This window comes from Onychostruthus taczanowskii, unplaced genomic scaffold (genome assembly GCF_017590055.1).
Source record: "Onychostruthus taczanowskii isolate IOZ18803 unplaced genomic scaffold, ASM1759005v1 scaffold19, whole genome shotgun sequence".
NCBI lineage: Eukaryota > Metazoa > Chordata > Aves > Passeriformes > Passeridae > Onychostruthus > Onychostruthus taczanowskii.
In genome coordinates this window covers 10,976,942-10,992,353 of record NW_024499128.1, presented here as the reverse complement: position 1 = coordinate 10,992,353, position 15,412 = coordinate 10,976,942, and the positions used below count along the sequence as shown (strand labels likewise).

General features: G+C 57.3%; 1 protein-coding gene across 2 annotated transcripts in view; it reads left to right on the top strand.

Annotated features, from left to right (window-relative positions):
* Nucleotides 1-15,412, top strand: part of LOC121334440 (ATP-sensitive inward rectifier potassium channel 12) — a 55,290-nt gene that overhangs the window by 26,303 nt on the left and 13,575 nt on the right. The window lies entirely within an intron of this gene.

Sequence of the window (15,412 nt, the reverse complement as noted above, 5' to 3'; positions counted from 1 at the left end):
CACCGGGCTCAAGCCCCTTTCTGGGCTCTTTTGCACCCCTTGGCTGAAGTCCAGCCCCTTTTGGGTTTGGCAGTGCAGGGCAAGGCTGGCCCACATGGATGAGGAGGGAGAAATTGTCCTCTGAGTGTGGGGACACTGGTTGGCAAAGGACCTGTGTCCCTGTCCCAGACCGTGAGGCTGTTCCTCCATCCCCCTGAGAGCCCAGTGCATACCTGGCCACCTGCCCTGACCCTGCTGTGCCCGAAATGGAGGAAAGGAGAGGAAAATGTGAGCATTAAGGTTGTTGGGAAGCCCCTGTGCCCCAGGGAGCGGCGCTCAGCGGGTGTCTTGTCACTCCAGCTCCACTCCAGCTTCTGAGTTGGGGTGCAAGGGAGAAAGGTGGGAGTGTGGTGGCAGGGAGGGTCCCAGTGCTGCTCTGCACAGCTCTGGGTGACTGTGGGCTTGTTACCTCACAGGGATGTGCCCCTCTTTCACCATGCCTGGCTCGTTCCTAGCTTGTTTCCTGGTTCCAGCTTGGTCCTGCAGTCCCAGCTTGATCCCAGTTCCCAGCTCTCTCCCTCGTTCCCAGCTTGCAGTGAGGCAGGACTGCCGGTGGGCGATGGATTTCTTGCAAAGCTCTCTCAGATTCCCCCGTTGGACTTTTGAAGCATCTGGTATCACTACCTCAGCGTCATTACGAATTAATTAACATTAATTTCCTGCTCTGGCATCTCCCATTGCTGGGACCTTTAGCCTGGGCTTTTTTCTCCTCCCCGACATCCCCAGACAGAAATGGCCAGATCCAGACCGTGCCTGACAGAAAGCCAGAGAGAAATCACCAAACTGTGGGGCCGTGGTGTCCCCATCCCTGTCCCCATCCCGCACCAAGGCAGGGCATGCTGCCGGGATCCCGATGGTTTGGTAGCCAGGATAAGGCTGATCCCGGGGGAGCCCCGGTACTGCCAGCCCTGCCTGTCCCCTCTGCGTGCCCCCGGCACGGGGGATGGGTGTTTTGGGGATGGCTGAGCCGGGAGATGCCGGCTGTGCCATCCCTCCCCTCCGTTTCCCCGCAGGGAAGCAGGGCAGGTGAGGCCGGGGCTGTCCTGCAGGGGAAGGATCTCCCCTTCAGCTCCGGGAAACCCTGATGGTGGCTCCCCAGCTTGTGCTGGAGGCACAGGGATGCTCCTCTCCGGGATGCTGTTCCAGGGACGCTGATCCCCAGGAGGTTGATCGCAGGGATGCTGGCCCCAGGAAGGCTGTCCTTAGGGATGTTGACCCTAGAGATCTGTGAGGATGGGGATAGAGATGCAGCAGGCTGGGATCAGAGCTGGATCCTTTGCATCCTGCTCCGTGGGTCACCCCGAGGGAGGCAGAGCCCGGGAGTCACAGCCTGAGCGCCTGGCTCCTGCCCTGAGCTCTCACCGGCACGGCTGAGCCCTGGAGAGCCCGGCAGGACTCAGTGGGATGTGGGTGCAGCACCCGCTGCCTCCCATCCCCATCCCACCCCACCCCTTGCCCCATTCCCTGCCCCACAGCGGCACAACCCTCCTGTCCCCCCACTGCCACCCCCGTGTGCCCCTGACAGGGCCACAGCCACCCAAGGGCCACCCCAGCCCCTCCTGCAGCCCTTGCAGACGGGGCTGAGCTGATGGGACTTTTCTCCCAAACTCCCAAGCCCCGTGGCTGGGGCGGGGTGGGGGTGGCAGCCCCGGGGGGGGGCCGGGGGACAACCCTGGTGTCCTACATCCCCAGAGCTGGCTCGGGCTTACGTAACGGCCGTGCTGCAGTGTCTGCTCTGCTCAGCGCCAGTGCCACCGGCGGAGCTGCAGCGCGAGCCCATCTCCCTGGATATTTGCTTTTTGGGGACAGGGAGGAGGGAGGGGGACACCTGCAGGGTAGCTGAGCTTCAGGGAGTGGCCAGGATCTGGAGAGGGTGGTTGGTAGGGCTGGCTGGGTGTGAGGTTGAGGTGTTTGCTCCCAGATCCTTCTGGCAGTGACCTTGGGGGCCAGAGTTGTCCCTGGGTGCAGCACCCTGTGGAAGGAGGGGTTGGGGATGGGGACAGTAGAGAGAGCCCTGCCCTGGTCCTAAGGAAGAGGTCAGGTTGGAGTCCCAGCTGCACCCCCTGCCACCCACAGTGCTGTCTCTACCCTCACGGAGAGCACGGTGCAGGTGGGGAAACTGAGGCAGGAGGCTGTAACATCCTGTGGGAGCAGGTACCAGGGACTCTCTGGGTGGGGAGAGGACGGGGAATTACCAGCTCCTCGGAGAACCCTGGGTTGGAGATGCCCCAGCTCGGCCCAAGCTCTGTTCCCAGAGCTGGTGTTCCCACTCAGGGCTGGCACAGGCCACAGGGACGTGCTGGCACTCGGAGCAGCCTGGCAGGGAGGTGCAGCTCTGGAGTGTGTGTGACATGGCACGGGCCTTAAGGGGACACCAGGCTGGCTGCAGCACCCTTCGTGTCCCAACTTGAGTGCCCAGGAAGCCACAGGGTGCTGGAGCTGGGAGCTCCCTGCCAGGTTGTGCCAAGGCCGTGGTCTGGCAGGGGACCAGCGTGTCACCAGTGTGTCACCGTGCCTGACCACTGCCAAGTGCTGGGGTGCACCTGGGATCTGAGCCAGCCCTGGGAGCCCCAGGGGCTGTGGGTGGGCCCAGGGGCTCAGGGTGGTACCTGCTGGAGGTCCTTCCCCAGCTGAAATGTCACCACAGTCCCACTCTGTGACAGCTCTGCTCCGGCTGGAAGCAGGAGGAGGGTCGGTGTCCCAAAGGTCGCCCGGTGCTGTGGGGACATGGTGGGTCCCTGGCCCATCCTGCTCGTGCAGGACCATCCAGTGCCACCAGCAGCTGGGCTGTGCCTCCTTGGTGCCTCATGGCAATGCCACCAGCTGTGAGTGCCACCTGCCCTCAGAGGTGCCCGGCAGGGCAGCATGGATGTCCCTGCAGGGCTGTGGGAAATCCCAGAGTGATCCCAGTGTGAAATATGTGGTGTCATCCATCAGTGACAGGCAGGGTGGCCCCAGGGACAGAGGCAGTGAGACCACCCTTTTGTCTCCCCCTTTGCCCCTCGTTCCCAGGCTCAGCTGGCATTTCTGCCAGGGTTTGCAGGGATGGAGCTCCAGCACCCCCAGCATTCTGCTGAGTCCCCTGCCCTCCTGGGCATCCCTGCTCGGCACAGGGACCCTGCACCCCAAAGCCAGGGGGAACCAAGGACACCAGTGAGCTCATCCCTCCTGCCTGGGCTGGGAAAATCATTGCATTGTGCTCCCTGCAAGAGGCTCAAAGGCCTTTGGTTCCCTTTTAGGACGTGGCTGGAAAGGAGCCACCAAAACAAATGCCAGGAAAAATCAGCCTTCAGCAGTGGCTACTTTCTTCCTGGGATCTGAATGTAGATCCCTCGCCTTAGGGAGCACTTTGGGGAGCCTCCAGTGCTTGGGCTGTAGGGACAAAACTCACCCCAACACAGGCCCTTCATTTCTGCCAAATTCCAACCTGTTGGATGACTCAAATGTTCAGGAGGAGTCTCTGGATCGTGCTGCCCTTTGTCTCTGCAGCAGCACAGGGCAGCCCTGGCACAATCCCCTGGAGGCTTGGGGCACCTGGCATGGGGGGATCTGGCAGTGGGATCTCTCAGCTGGGCTGAGAACTCCCTCCAACTCGTTACACACATGGGCCAGCTAATCTCCATCTGACAGCGAGTCATCCTTCCCACCGTGCTGAGGGCTGCGCTGACAGCGCGCTTAAAGGGGCTGATGAATTAAGTGCATCTTATAAATACATCAGATATTAAAATCCCCGTGCAATTACGGTGCAATGGATGGTGTGTGGGGCTGAAGGGGAAGCAATTCAGCAGAGCAAAGGAGTTGCAGTGAGAGAGGAGAGGCAGTGAAGCATAATTGCACCCAGCTCTGCTCTGCTGGGGTAGAGCAGGGGCTGCTTTGGGGCTGCAGCGTCCCAGGGCTTGTCTGGGACACTGCAGGGATTGGGGAAATTGAGTTGGACCTGATGGGTTTCGTGGAGGGGAGTGAGAGAGGGCTGTGCTCTGCTTCATCCCTTGCTCTCCCAGGGAGGAAGGCACCCTGCTCCCAGTCTGCCTCTGGCCACACAGATCCACAAGCTTTGGCCATTGCTCACTCCAGCATCCCAGCACTGCTCCCATGTGCGACCAGCAGTCAGTGCTTGAGCAAATCTAAGACCCTCTTTGCTATCTTCATTCCTTTCCTTTCTTTTTTTTCTGTCTCCCCCTCTCTTTTCCCCTTCTGTTTTTTTTTTTTTTTTTTCCCTGCTTTTCCCTTTCTCTCTCCTTTCCCCCTTCCCTGCTCCATGTTCCCAGCCCCAGGCAGCTGCGGGTGTGTGAGCTGCAGGCAGGGGCAGCTCCAGCTGGTCAAACAGCCCCCCCATCATTCACATCCTCACATTCCAGCACTGCTGGCACAGGGGGAGTTTTTTGGTGCTTTCAGCCCCCTCTGCCCCAGGGAGGGGGTGCCACTTGCAAGGGACCTTGTGGTCAGAGTGTCCCCAGCACGATTTGGCTGTGGATCTGCCGGAGCAAAGGCTTTGCCTTAATGAGCCCGTGCTGGTCTGCTCCTTAATGATGTGGAGCGGCGCCATCGCCAGACAATGAGGGAGTGATGTCCCAGGCTCCAAAGGGGCACAGAGCCAGCGGGTGTGGGGTGCTGGGGGTGCTGTGGGTGCTGTGGGGTGTTGTGGGATGTTGTGAGGTGCTGTGGGATGCTGTGGGGTGTTGTGAGATGCTGTGGGATGCTGTGGGACACTGTGGAGTGCTGTGAGATGCTTTAGGATGCTGTGGGATGCTGTGGGGTGTTGTGGGATGCTGTGGGATGCTGTGGGACACTGTGGAGTGCTGTGAGATGCTTTAGGATGCTGTGGGATGTTGTGGGATGCTGTGGGATGCTGTGGGACACTGTGGAGTGCTGTGAGATGCTTTAGGATGCTGTGGGATGTTGTGGGGTGTTGTGGGATGCTGTGGGACACTGTGGAGTGCTGTGAGATGCTTTAGGATGCTGTGGGGTGCTGTGAGGTGCTGTGGGATCCTGTGGGATGCTGTGGGATCCTGTGGGATGCTGTGGGACACTGTGGGACACTGTGGGACGCTGTGGGGTGCTGTGGGATGCTGTGGGGTGCTGTGGTGAGGCACCCACCTGGGAGCATCAGTGACCCACACCACCACCACCCACAGTGCTGCCTCCTCCTCCTCCTCCTCTTCTTCCTCCTTCCTCCTCCTCTTCCTCCTCCCTGGAAGGGCTGAGAGTCACACAGGACATTGTCCCCATCGTGTCCCCACGCTTGGTGAGGACACAGGGCCGTGTGATGCCTGCCTCTGCTTGTGCAACAGCGTTTGTTCACTAATCAGCACAATCTGGCAGCCCACACCGTTCTCCCAGTCATTAATTATTATTAATTATTTGTTATGCAAATAGGGTTGAGGAGCACAGCGCTGAAGGCAGCACAAACACAAACAGTCCCGGGCCTGGTGTTTATGTAATGGTGGCAGGGCAGCACCGTGGAGGGCCTGGAGCCACCCCAGCTCTGTGTGCTGGCCCCTGCCTGGGGTCCCCTGGGAGCTGGGGACATGCTGGTGGCATCAATGACAATCGGTGCTGGTGCTGGAGGGGTCTGCAGGAGTGCTGGATGTGGGCTGGTACAGGGGAAAATGGTGCTTTTCAGGGTCCTGGGGGAGGAAGGTGATGACCCAAGGGAGGTGTGTTGGTGGTGGGTGGCTGAGGTGGGAAAGGAGATCTCTGTGTTTTGTGTGTGCTGAGGATGTCCTGCCCCACTCTTTTCCCTGTGGTCCATCCCTAGGAATGGTGTCTGGGGAGGGGCTGGGATGTTTCACCAAAGCTGGTTCAATAAGTGGCAGTCTCCTGCCTCCACCCCCCACTGCATGGTGGATGGGGCTGGGATCCTGTGCATCCCTCCCAGCCCACTGCCTGGTGCTGGTGGGGCATTATTTTGGTGCTCCCCACCTTCCCCTTTCCCTCCATCTGGGGCTCTCTTCCTGCCTCCACCCCCCACTGGATGGTGGATGGGCTGGGATCCTGTGCATCTCTCCCAGCCCACTGCCTGGTGCTGGTGGGGCATTATTTTGGTGCTCCCCACCTTCCCCTTTCCCTCCATCTGGGGCTCTCTGCTCCATCCATGGCTTTGTATGCCTCTGATCTCACCACCGACCCCAAATGCAGCCACCCATCACATCCCTGTGCCACAGAGCAGCAGCACCAGTGGCACCGTGCCACAGGAACACAGGCTGGCAGCAGCAGGGCCCTACCCAAGCCCTGCTTGAGCAGTGGGGAAAGGAACTGAGAAAAAAAAAAGGAAATTAAAGAGAGGAAAGGATTAATAAGGATCCTGCCTCAACCACAATGGCTTTGTTTCAGGAGAGCTGATACCACACGCTGGCTAACGCTGCTCCTCAGAGGGTTTTGGGAAGCAGAGAGGTTTTGGCCATGCCCAGGTACAGATCTGGTGTGCTGTCAGTGTGGTCTTGGTCCCTGCCCAGCCACTGATATTCCCTTGTGTCTGCTGCTGTCCCCAGCCAAGTGCTGCACCATGTTCTCACCGCTGGCATAAAGCAGAACCCTGGCAGAGTGGAGATTTGGGGGAAGAAATGTGTTCTCACAAGGCAGTGCCTGTCCTGGGTGCTGCTGTGGAGCCATGCCCTGGGACATGGGCCAGCCTGGAATCTGGAGGGCTGCTGCTCCTGCTGCAGGGCATCACCCCACAGTCCGTGTACAGTCCACCCTGACTGCCCTGGGCACAGAACCACCCGTGTGTTTCTAACAACTCCCTCTTTCAGACACCAAGCTCCATGTGGATCACCTGCACATCCGTGTATGTGCCTGTATATCCCTCCCCAGAGTGGTATTTGCTTTTTGCACTTCCCAGATCCCTCATAAGGCTGCTTCCCGTATTTCCTTCATCCCGGGGTATTTGCCCTTTAGAGGAACATTTCTTTAGAGGTATCCCCAGCAGGGATGGGAGAGGAGCAGCACTTTGCACAAGCTGTGCTCAGAGCTGCAGCGATGTCCCGACAAAGCTCTCCCATTTATTCCTGTGCCTGATGTCCGTGGGGAGCTCAGCCTCTTTTCTTCCTTCTCCGCTGCAGGAATGAGCTCTGGCTGCTGCCAGGGTTATCTCCATCCTCCAGCTTGCAGCACGCTCTGCTGGCTCCCCGTCCCTCCGAGGGCTGGGGCTCGACCCCGGCCGGGCAGCGAGGGCTCCTGCAGCGGAGCACCAGCGCTTTGTTCTCCCATCGCCAGTAATAAGCTCGGAGATAAAATCAGGAGAAGAACTGGGGACTTGTGGAAGTTCCCTGCCTGCCGCCTGGGCACTCGTGCGCGCTCTCTGCCCCATCCTGATGCCAAGGCTGAGCCGGGGGCTGCAGGGAGGGCTGGAGCCAGATGCCTGGTTCTAATAAAGCTCGGCCCCCGCCGAGAGCCGCGCTCAGCCGCGCCCGCTCCAGATGATCCCGGCGGGGAAGCCGCCGCCGGACGGACCTCGTGGTACACGTGAAAAGCAGCTGAAGGTGAAAGCATCTTGCATCTGTGCGCTGGCCGTGATTTGTGGCATAAGGATGCTCTAAGGAGCATCTTGCCCCCGGGCTGTGCCCCGTGGGGGGCTCGGGGGGCTGCGGGGGGCAGCGGAGGCCGGGGCGCTGCGTGGAGCGCGGCAGGAAGGAAGCGCTCGGCGAGGACACAGCCAGCACTGCGTGCACGTCCTTACATGTGTGCTATTTTCAGCTTGACGGGGAGCAGGCCAAGTTCTCCAACAGATTGAGTTGGGAGCTGAAATCCTCCTCTCCTCCTCCCCGCTGCCCAGCACCCACTGCCTGCAGGCGCGGCGGGTCCGAGCGCGCCGCGGGCAGCTCGCTGTGCTCCGCGCAGTCCGTGCTCCCAGCCCGCTCCCGCTCCCGCTGCTGCCGCTGCCCCACCTCGTAGCAAGGCCACAGGGTCTGACCTTGCTCAGGAACCGGCGGCTGCAGCTTCTCCCTTCCCCACTTTGGGCTGGTCCAGACACTGCCACCAGCATCCTCCCAAACCCAAACCCAACCCCATCCCGTCATGGATCTTCAGCATCACCTGCCTTTGGCTTCACTCATGCACATTCCCACCTGCTCCATCCTTGCTTTTTTCCCTCCTCTCCTCCTTCCTCCTCTTCCCAAATTCCCCCTTACCCCCATCACTGTGACCCCTCCAGAAGTGCAGCCGTGTCCTCACCCTGTTTGAAATGTGGGAAAGAAACTCATGTGCAACTTACTGTCTCGGCACCCTGTAATCATTTTGTCAGCCAAAAAACACTTTTGTCAACCCCCCACAGGCAAACTGGGAAGGGATGGATGGGGGAGAAGTATCTGACACCACTCCCTGCTTTTTCCCCCCTTTTCCTATCCAGGCTTTTGTTTTACATGTGGGACAAGCTTTGGGGTTTTTTTCTCCTTTCCCTCTCCACGTGTTTCAACAACTGTCTAGAGAGAATGAAAGGAATAAGGGAAATGTTGCAGGAGAGCAGCAAGGCTGGAGAAAATGTATTGCCAGAGGCTGGTTCTGCTCAACAAAGTGCAATTACACAATGGGAGGAGAAAGCTGTTCGGGTCCAGAGAGGGGTTTCCAACCAGGACTAATGGAGCTCCAGGCGTGGTCACCTGGGATGGCCCCAAAATGTTCAGGTGCTGGGGGGACATTAAATGGCTCCTTCTGTCCAGCACATGAGATGCTCTGAGGGGTTTTACAGTGGGAGGTCAATGGCATTGGTTTGCTCCATCCTCAAAGCAACAAACTCAGTGACAGTGGCTGCCTGGCCCAATCCTGGGGGCCCAAACCCTTCTCCAGGGCCAAGCCCCTAAAGGAGCCAGGGTTGTCCTCGATGTCATCTTTCCCGCTGCAGCTTCAGGAGGGGTGTCCCTTTCTCAGCCCCTTTATCTTCTCTGATGAGTGTCTGGGATCACAGCAGCAGCTGACAACAGCCCTTTCCTCCAGGAAAAGGGTGGAGGCGCTTGGATTCAGCATTTCGTATGGCCTTGAGGACAGATGGGCTTCCCAGGAACAGGCAGACGGTGTGGGGGGGACAGGCTCTACGCCAAGTTTGGGGACCTCTGATTTGGGTTCTGCAGCCTGGGAATGTGGCTCTCCTTTTCTTCCCTGCTTTTCTTTTGGCTGGCACTTGCCCGAGCACAGGGGCGAGCTGCCTTTGCCAGCCTCTGTCACATGAGCACCACGGGGAGTTTGCACAGAGCTGATCCCCTCTCCCTAACCTTTCCACTAATGAGGAAGCAAATTCTTGGGATGGCTGCAGCGCTGGAAGGTCGGAGCCATCACAGCCTGGCAGACCCACGGCTCTGCCAACGGTCCCATCCTCCTTTCCCACATCCTTGGTGGTTTGGGGTGTAAAGAGGAGCTGGGAACGGGATGTGCTGGAAGGTCAGAGCCATCACAGCCTGGCAGCCCCATGGCTCAGCCCATGGTCCCATCCTCCTTTCCCTTACTGGTTTGGGGTGTAAAGAGGAGCTGGGAACGGGATGCTCCAAGGAAATCTCATGTCCAGGATGGCACCACTGACTGGAAAAATGATGCGCCACAAAGCAAAGGCGAGCCCTGCCTAACGAACAGGCGGTCGTTAACTCTGTGTTGAAGTGTTTGCAGGTCTCCAACACAGGAAAAAAAAAAAAATCCCCAGAACCCACTTGCAAATGCTGCTCATCTAATTAGGGTACCAGAAAGGCTCATCCATCCTTATGTGTCCGGCGTGTCCTCAAACACGCACGTGAAATCCGGGCCATCAAACACTCGGAGCCGGCATCGCAGCGAGACGCTCCCGTCCGGAGACAGGTCTTTAAATCATCCCCGAGCTCTGGGAAAACTGCAGACAGCTCGAGAGCGGAAAATGAAAAGGCAAAACGTTGCTCCTGGAGCTCTTGCCCTGAATTATTTGCTCAGCTTTAATAATAAGTTACACACAAGCTGAACTGAAGCTGCTCAGATGGTTTTATGGGGAAAACCAGCCCGGTGGATGCTGCCCAGCAGTGCCTGGGCCCTTGGTCCTCCAGCACCTTTGGGAACTGATGGGCTCTGGGAACATAAGCTGGGAAAAGAGGGGAAAAAATTCCCTTTTTAATGGGCTTTTGTGCAGTATGTGGGTGTGGGAGCTGGGATTGAAGCTTTTCATTGATGGTCCTGGAGCTGGAGGGGACAGCGGTGCTGGGGATGATGTTGCTCTGTCTCCTCTTCACTGTTCCTGTTGCTCCCATGGGTGAATAACTGGCAGGTACCAGCAGGGAAAACTCTGGGCTGTTTCCCTGCCTTATTCTAGGCTAGTTTGACTAAATCTGGCTCGTTTAGGATGAATCACTCTAGCACTGCTGGTTGTGACCTGCTGGCCACTGTGCTTGCTGAGCTTCTGCAATTTCTCTTTTATTGGTGAAAATGAGAAGTTGCTTTTTCTGCCCTTTTCTCTGGGATCACAGATTGCAAATAATGATTGCCTTAAACACAGGCTATTTCCCAGCTTGCTGGGGATGGGATTGCTGGGTGTTCAGTGCTCCTGGCACCAGGAGCCAGGCCAGCTCTGTGTTAACACAGTCCAACAAGCATCTTAATTTAACTCTCTGTAATTTAACTCTCCTTTATTTAACTCTCCCCTTTCTCAACTTTATCTTTTCTAATGGAGCAGAGTGGATGAGGTCTTGCCACGAGCCATGTGTTGCATCCTGCACACCAGGCTCTCTGGGTTGGTTTCCTTGTGTTTCTCATGGAAAGGTGATGTCTGGGCTGGATCCTGCTCAGTTGAGCTGCAATGGATCCCATTTTCTCTTCTGCCTGATTCTATGGGATCACATAGAGAACAAGGAACTGTTCACACTGAGTGCCTGTAGCTGAACACATCTCCCTGGATTTATTGGTTTCTGTTTGGTGCCTTTTCTCCTGTTTCTTTCCATGGGATTATTTATAGCCAAGCCAACTCTTCTCCCACCCTTCTCTCCCTCTGACATCCCCAGGTGTTGCCTTGAGGAGGCAGGTAGCTTGTTCCCAGTGAAAGATGCTGTCAAGGCTTAGCCCAAGGGCACAGGTATAAAACTTCCTGCAGGAACAATTTGCTGCAGGAATTGTGCTGAACCAGCCAAACTGGGTGGTTTCAGGGGATCAACCAGGACTGCACTCAGATGATCTCACCCGCTTGCTTCCAGCCTGATCCCATTGCTTGTGTAACTCAAACATGTTTTGTAAGGAAAATATAACCTGATGATCCTTCCCCCTGTGGACTAAGCCAGGATCTGATTTTGGTGTTTCTGGCAATAGCAAAATATAAATTTTTCCCCACATCTCTTTGTGACTCCCATAAGAGCCCTGAGGATTCTGCTGATGCCCGAAGACAGCAGCAGGTCTGGGCACATGGCTAAAGGTGTAGATGAGACACTTGGGGACATGGATTAGTGGTGGCCATGGCAGTGCTGGGTTAACTAGGTGATCTTAGAGACCTTTTCAAACCCTAATGATTCTCTGTGATGCAGAAAGACAGGGAGGTCTCCAGGGACCCAAAGAGTGGCTCCACATTCGCCTTGGGTCTGACAGGACCCAGCAACCTTTCCCTCAAATGGAAAATGTGCTTTTGGGGTAAAAAACCCCAACAAAACGCATGAAAAAAATCAGTAGCTGTGATGCCATCTGTGTCTGCAGTGTGGCACAGCGGGGACAAGCTGTGCCCAGACTGCTGAGCACCTATGCCAGGGATCTGAAAGAGGTGGCACGAGCCTTCCTCCTCATTTTCTCCCCCTGGGAGAGGAATGTCCTGTTTCTCTTGGGAACAACATATCTCCTTGGCATCTCTCTCTTTAGAAGCTTTGATTTCTTTTCCAACTGCAGCTCTCTAGCCTCAACAGCATGTCTTGGATATTTTTTTCCCACCGGTCCCCCTCCTGTTGATCCCAGGGGGAAGGCTGGTTGGAAACCTCTCCAGCAGCCCAGGCAAGAGGCAATGGAGAGCTGGGGGCAGAAAGTTGCCAGTTCATTTGTTTTCCTCGATGGGGTTTCAAAAAAAAGGGATGGGCTGATGAGTTTGGAGTCTCAGGGGGGCAATTTCCCTGGCAGCATCCAAGTTGTGTCACCTCTCTGCTTGGCTCTGTGACGACAGTGTTGATTTGAATTCTTCCAACTTAAGACTGATTTAAATGATGGTGAAGTTGGGGGGTGGCGTGTGGGAGTAGAGCACTGAGCACTATTCTTTTTCGGTTGTCATATGCCTCCATAAAGACTTCTGCCTTGGGGATTTGCATAGATCCGTGGTCCAGATTGTGCAGCAAAACCCACCGGTGGTCCTCAAAGCTATGGCAACGCTTCTGTGCTGGCTCCTGAGGCAGATGAAGCTGGGAAGTTTAGGTGTGTTTGCAAGTCCTATGCCATGATTGTTCCTTTTCGGGTTTGGGGGATGCAGGCGGGGCTGGGAGTGCAGCTGGGAGACCCCACTCCCCTCCTGACCAACAGCTTTCCCCCTCCTCTGCAGCCCCACGCCCTGGGGAATGTCTGGCTGCATTTCTATTCTATTCTATTCTATTCTATTCTATTCTATTCTATTCTATTCTATTCTATTCTATTCTATTCTATTCTATTCTATTAATTTTCTATTCTATTCATTTTCTATTCTCTTCTATTCTCCTCAGCATGTTCTGCTTCGCTGAGCTCTCCCAGCCTTGCACTCCAAACCACTCTAATTTGATGTCAGGATGGTGAGGTCAGGAAAAAAAACCCAACATTCTCAATGTTTTTGTGAAAAATAGGTGTTTGGGTAATGACCTCATGGGGAGGGAGGCTGCAGAGTGAGCCAGTCTCCTACCAGTGAAACCGCAGGAGGCGAACGAGTGGGATTGTGCAAATGTCCCAGCCACAGGGAAAGCTTAATTCCGTGGTTGTAATAGCTGAGGACACGCACATCTGTAGGGAAGCAGGCTCCCTTCCTCGCGCTGCTCCCAGAAGGGCTTGTTTGTTTAATTTTATCTCGCCGAGAAAATTATAAAAGGAAAAAAAAAAAAATACAACCACCACTCTGTGGTTTCACTCAGCTGCAGCACAAAACCACCCCAGCGGAGCCTGGAGAGCGCCGGGAGCGAAGCCCTCGCCTGAGCCCAGGTATTTCCGTGGGGAAGAGGGGCAGCGAGGGGCCGTGCGACAGCGGCAGCCCCCGCGCTCTGCCAGGACCCCGCTGCCTGCTGGCACAGGGCCAGGCAGGATGGAGCCGGCTGTAGGAATCGTCGGAGCTGGAGAAATCCCCACATCGCACTCGCTAGTCTGCCCTCCCACCTCCACCCCGTGCTGATAAACCCCACTGCCCAGGGCAGCGGCACCCTGGAAGGAGGGAGATATTTGCCCTTTGAGAGGATGGAGGAGGATGGGGGTCTCTGGGGTCCCCAGCACAACAGCCTGGCTTGCCCAGGTGCCACTAATGCACCCTCTGGCCGAGCAGAGTGGGCGAGGCTGGATTTTGGGGCAGAAAGTTGAGATCTTTGTGGTGGTTGGTGCTGTGCAAGCTGCCATGTAAACCCCGGCACAGAGATGGCTGGTGCGGCTGGGAGCGCCTGTGCTCTGGTTTCAGCTCGTTTTCCTCGCTGTCATTAGTTTAAATTTCCGAGGGAGCCTGGGCTTGGCATCAGACGCTGACATCCTTTAATTTAACAAATGCAAAAACGGGAGCGTTTCCAAGCGGAGCGATTAGAAACGTCCCGCAGGCGCGGTGCCGGGCGCTGGCCGGGCCGTCGCCCCGCGCTGTCACCGCCACCCCGCTCCCCCCGCCGGCTGAGACCTCCCACACTCGTCACACGGGTGTGACATGCCATCATCACCATCCCTGCCTGCTGCTCTGCGCTGCCGGGAGCTGCCGAGGGGCCCGGCTGGCAGGGAGCAACAGGGGGGCTGGATGCAGGAGCGCGGCTCGCCGAGGGCAGGGACGGGGCCGTGCCCCCCGTGCCACCCCCACAGCACCCACTGAGATCCCGTCACCCCTTCGCCCTGGCAAGGCCTTCTCCCCCTCCGGGCTTGCGTAGGGTGGCGCGTGTCCCCCCTAAGCTGCTTAATGAGGGTTAAGAAGCTAACGGGCTTATTTCCAGCAATGGTTTCCACAGCTCTGCAGGTGTCCCTGGAAGCGGAGTGGCCCTGCTCCCACCCGCGAGCATCCTGCTGGTGTTCCCACCAGCCAGCCTGTGCTGCCACGAGCTTGTCAGTGCTCAGCCAGCTGCCTGAGTCAAATCAGTGGCTGTTTTCAGGGCGTTTTAACACCCTGTGACAAAGATCCAGGCTGTGGTTTGGGTAGGGAAAGGGAGTAGGGGGGTGGCATCCCTATGGATACATCCCCCACCGCCCTGGTCCCTCTCGCTCTGCCTCCAGAGCATCTCTGCAGCATCCCTGGGCGGTCGCCTGGCGACGGCCGCCGCGGGTTGCCACAGCGACGGAGCCTTCGCTCAGCATCCCTCCAACTCTGCAGCCTTGGCCGAAGTTGGCGAGAGAAAAATATCCCAGGGAAGAGACTCTGTCTTCCCCTGGGGTAGCAAGCGCAGGGCTGGGGAAACTGAGGCACAGCTGGTGGAGTTGGAGGCAGCTGTGAGGCGATGGAGAAGGGTTTGGAAGTCGCCTGTGAGGTGCAATGGGGTAAAGAGTGGTGGGAATGGGGCTGGTAGAGGGCAGGGGGTGACTGCAGTGTCTGGAGTGGGGGTCAGCACTTTGGGGGGCAGGTGCTGGTGCAGCACCTCCACACGAGTCCTCCCAGCAGCAGCCATCGATTGTCACCATGGCAATGCCAGCTGTGCTCAGGTTGTCACCTGCCGTGACATCCAGCACGTGCTGGGGTGGGCTGCAGGGGTGTGCACACCCTGGGGGGCTCAGCCACCCAGAACCCAGACTAAAACCTGGGGTCCCCTACACAGGATGGGGAGATGGCCACAAAACCACCAGGGTCCCTCAGGAATGGGGTTCCACAGGGTGACTGCTGGCACAGGCTGGTGCCTGGCCCTGGGGACTCTCTGTGGTGAGAGAGAGGAGGGTGAGACCCTTTGGGGTGACCATGCAGTGGTGGCCCCCACCAGCCCCAGCACGGAGGGCTCCCCCCCAAACCAAGCCTATAATTAAAGGCGATGTCCATGGAGGGCGAGGAGAGCTTACGTAACTTCGGCGTTTGGAAAATTCTTTCTGCTCCCTTATCGGCTTTATAAATATCTCGACCTGGGGCCAGGCCAGGCAGAGGGGAAGGCGATGACAAGGGCTGCTGCCAGTCCCCACGCTCAGGCCTCTCCAGCCACCGTGCCTCAGTTTCCCCACCTCTATGGACAAAAGCATCCCTCCTTCTCCTGCTGCTGTGCTCAGGCAGCTCCTTGCTGCCTGTGGGAGCAGAGAGTGTTTTTTCCCCTCCAAAAGAAACAGAGGGGGATTTTTCTTCCTCTCC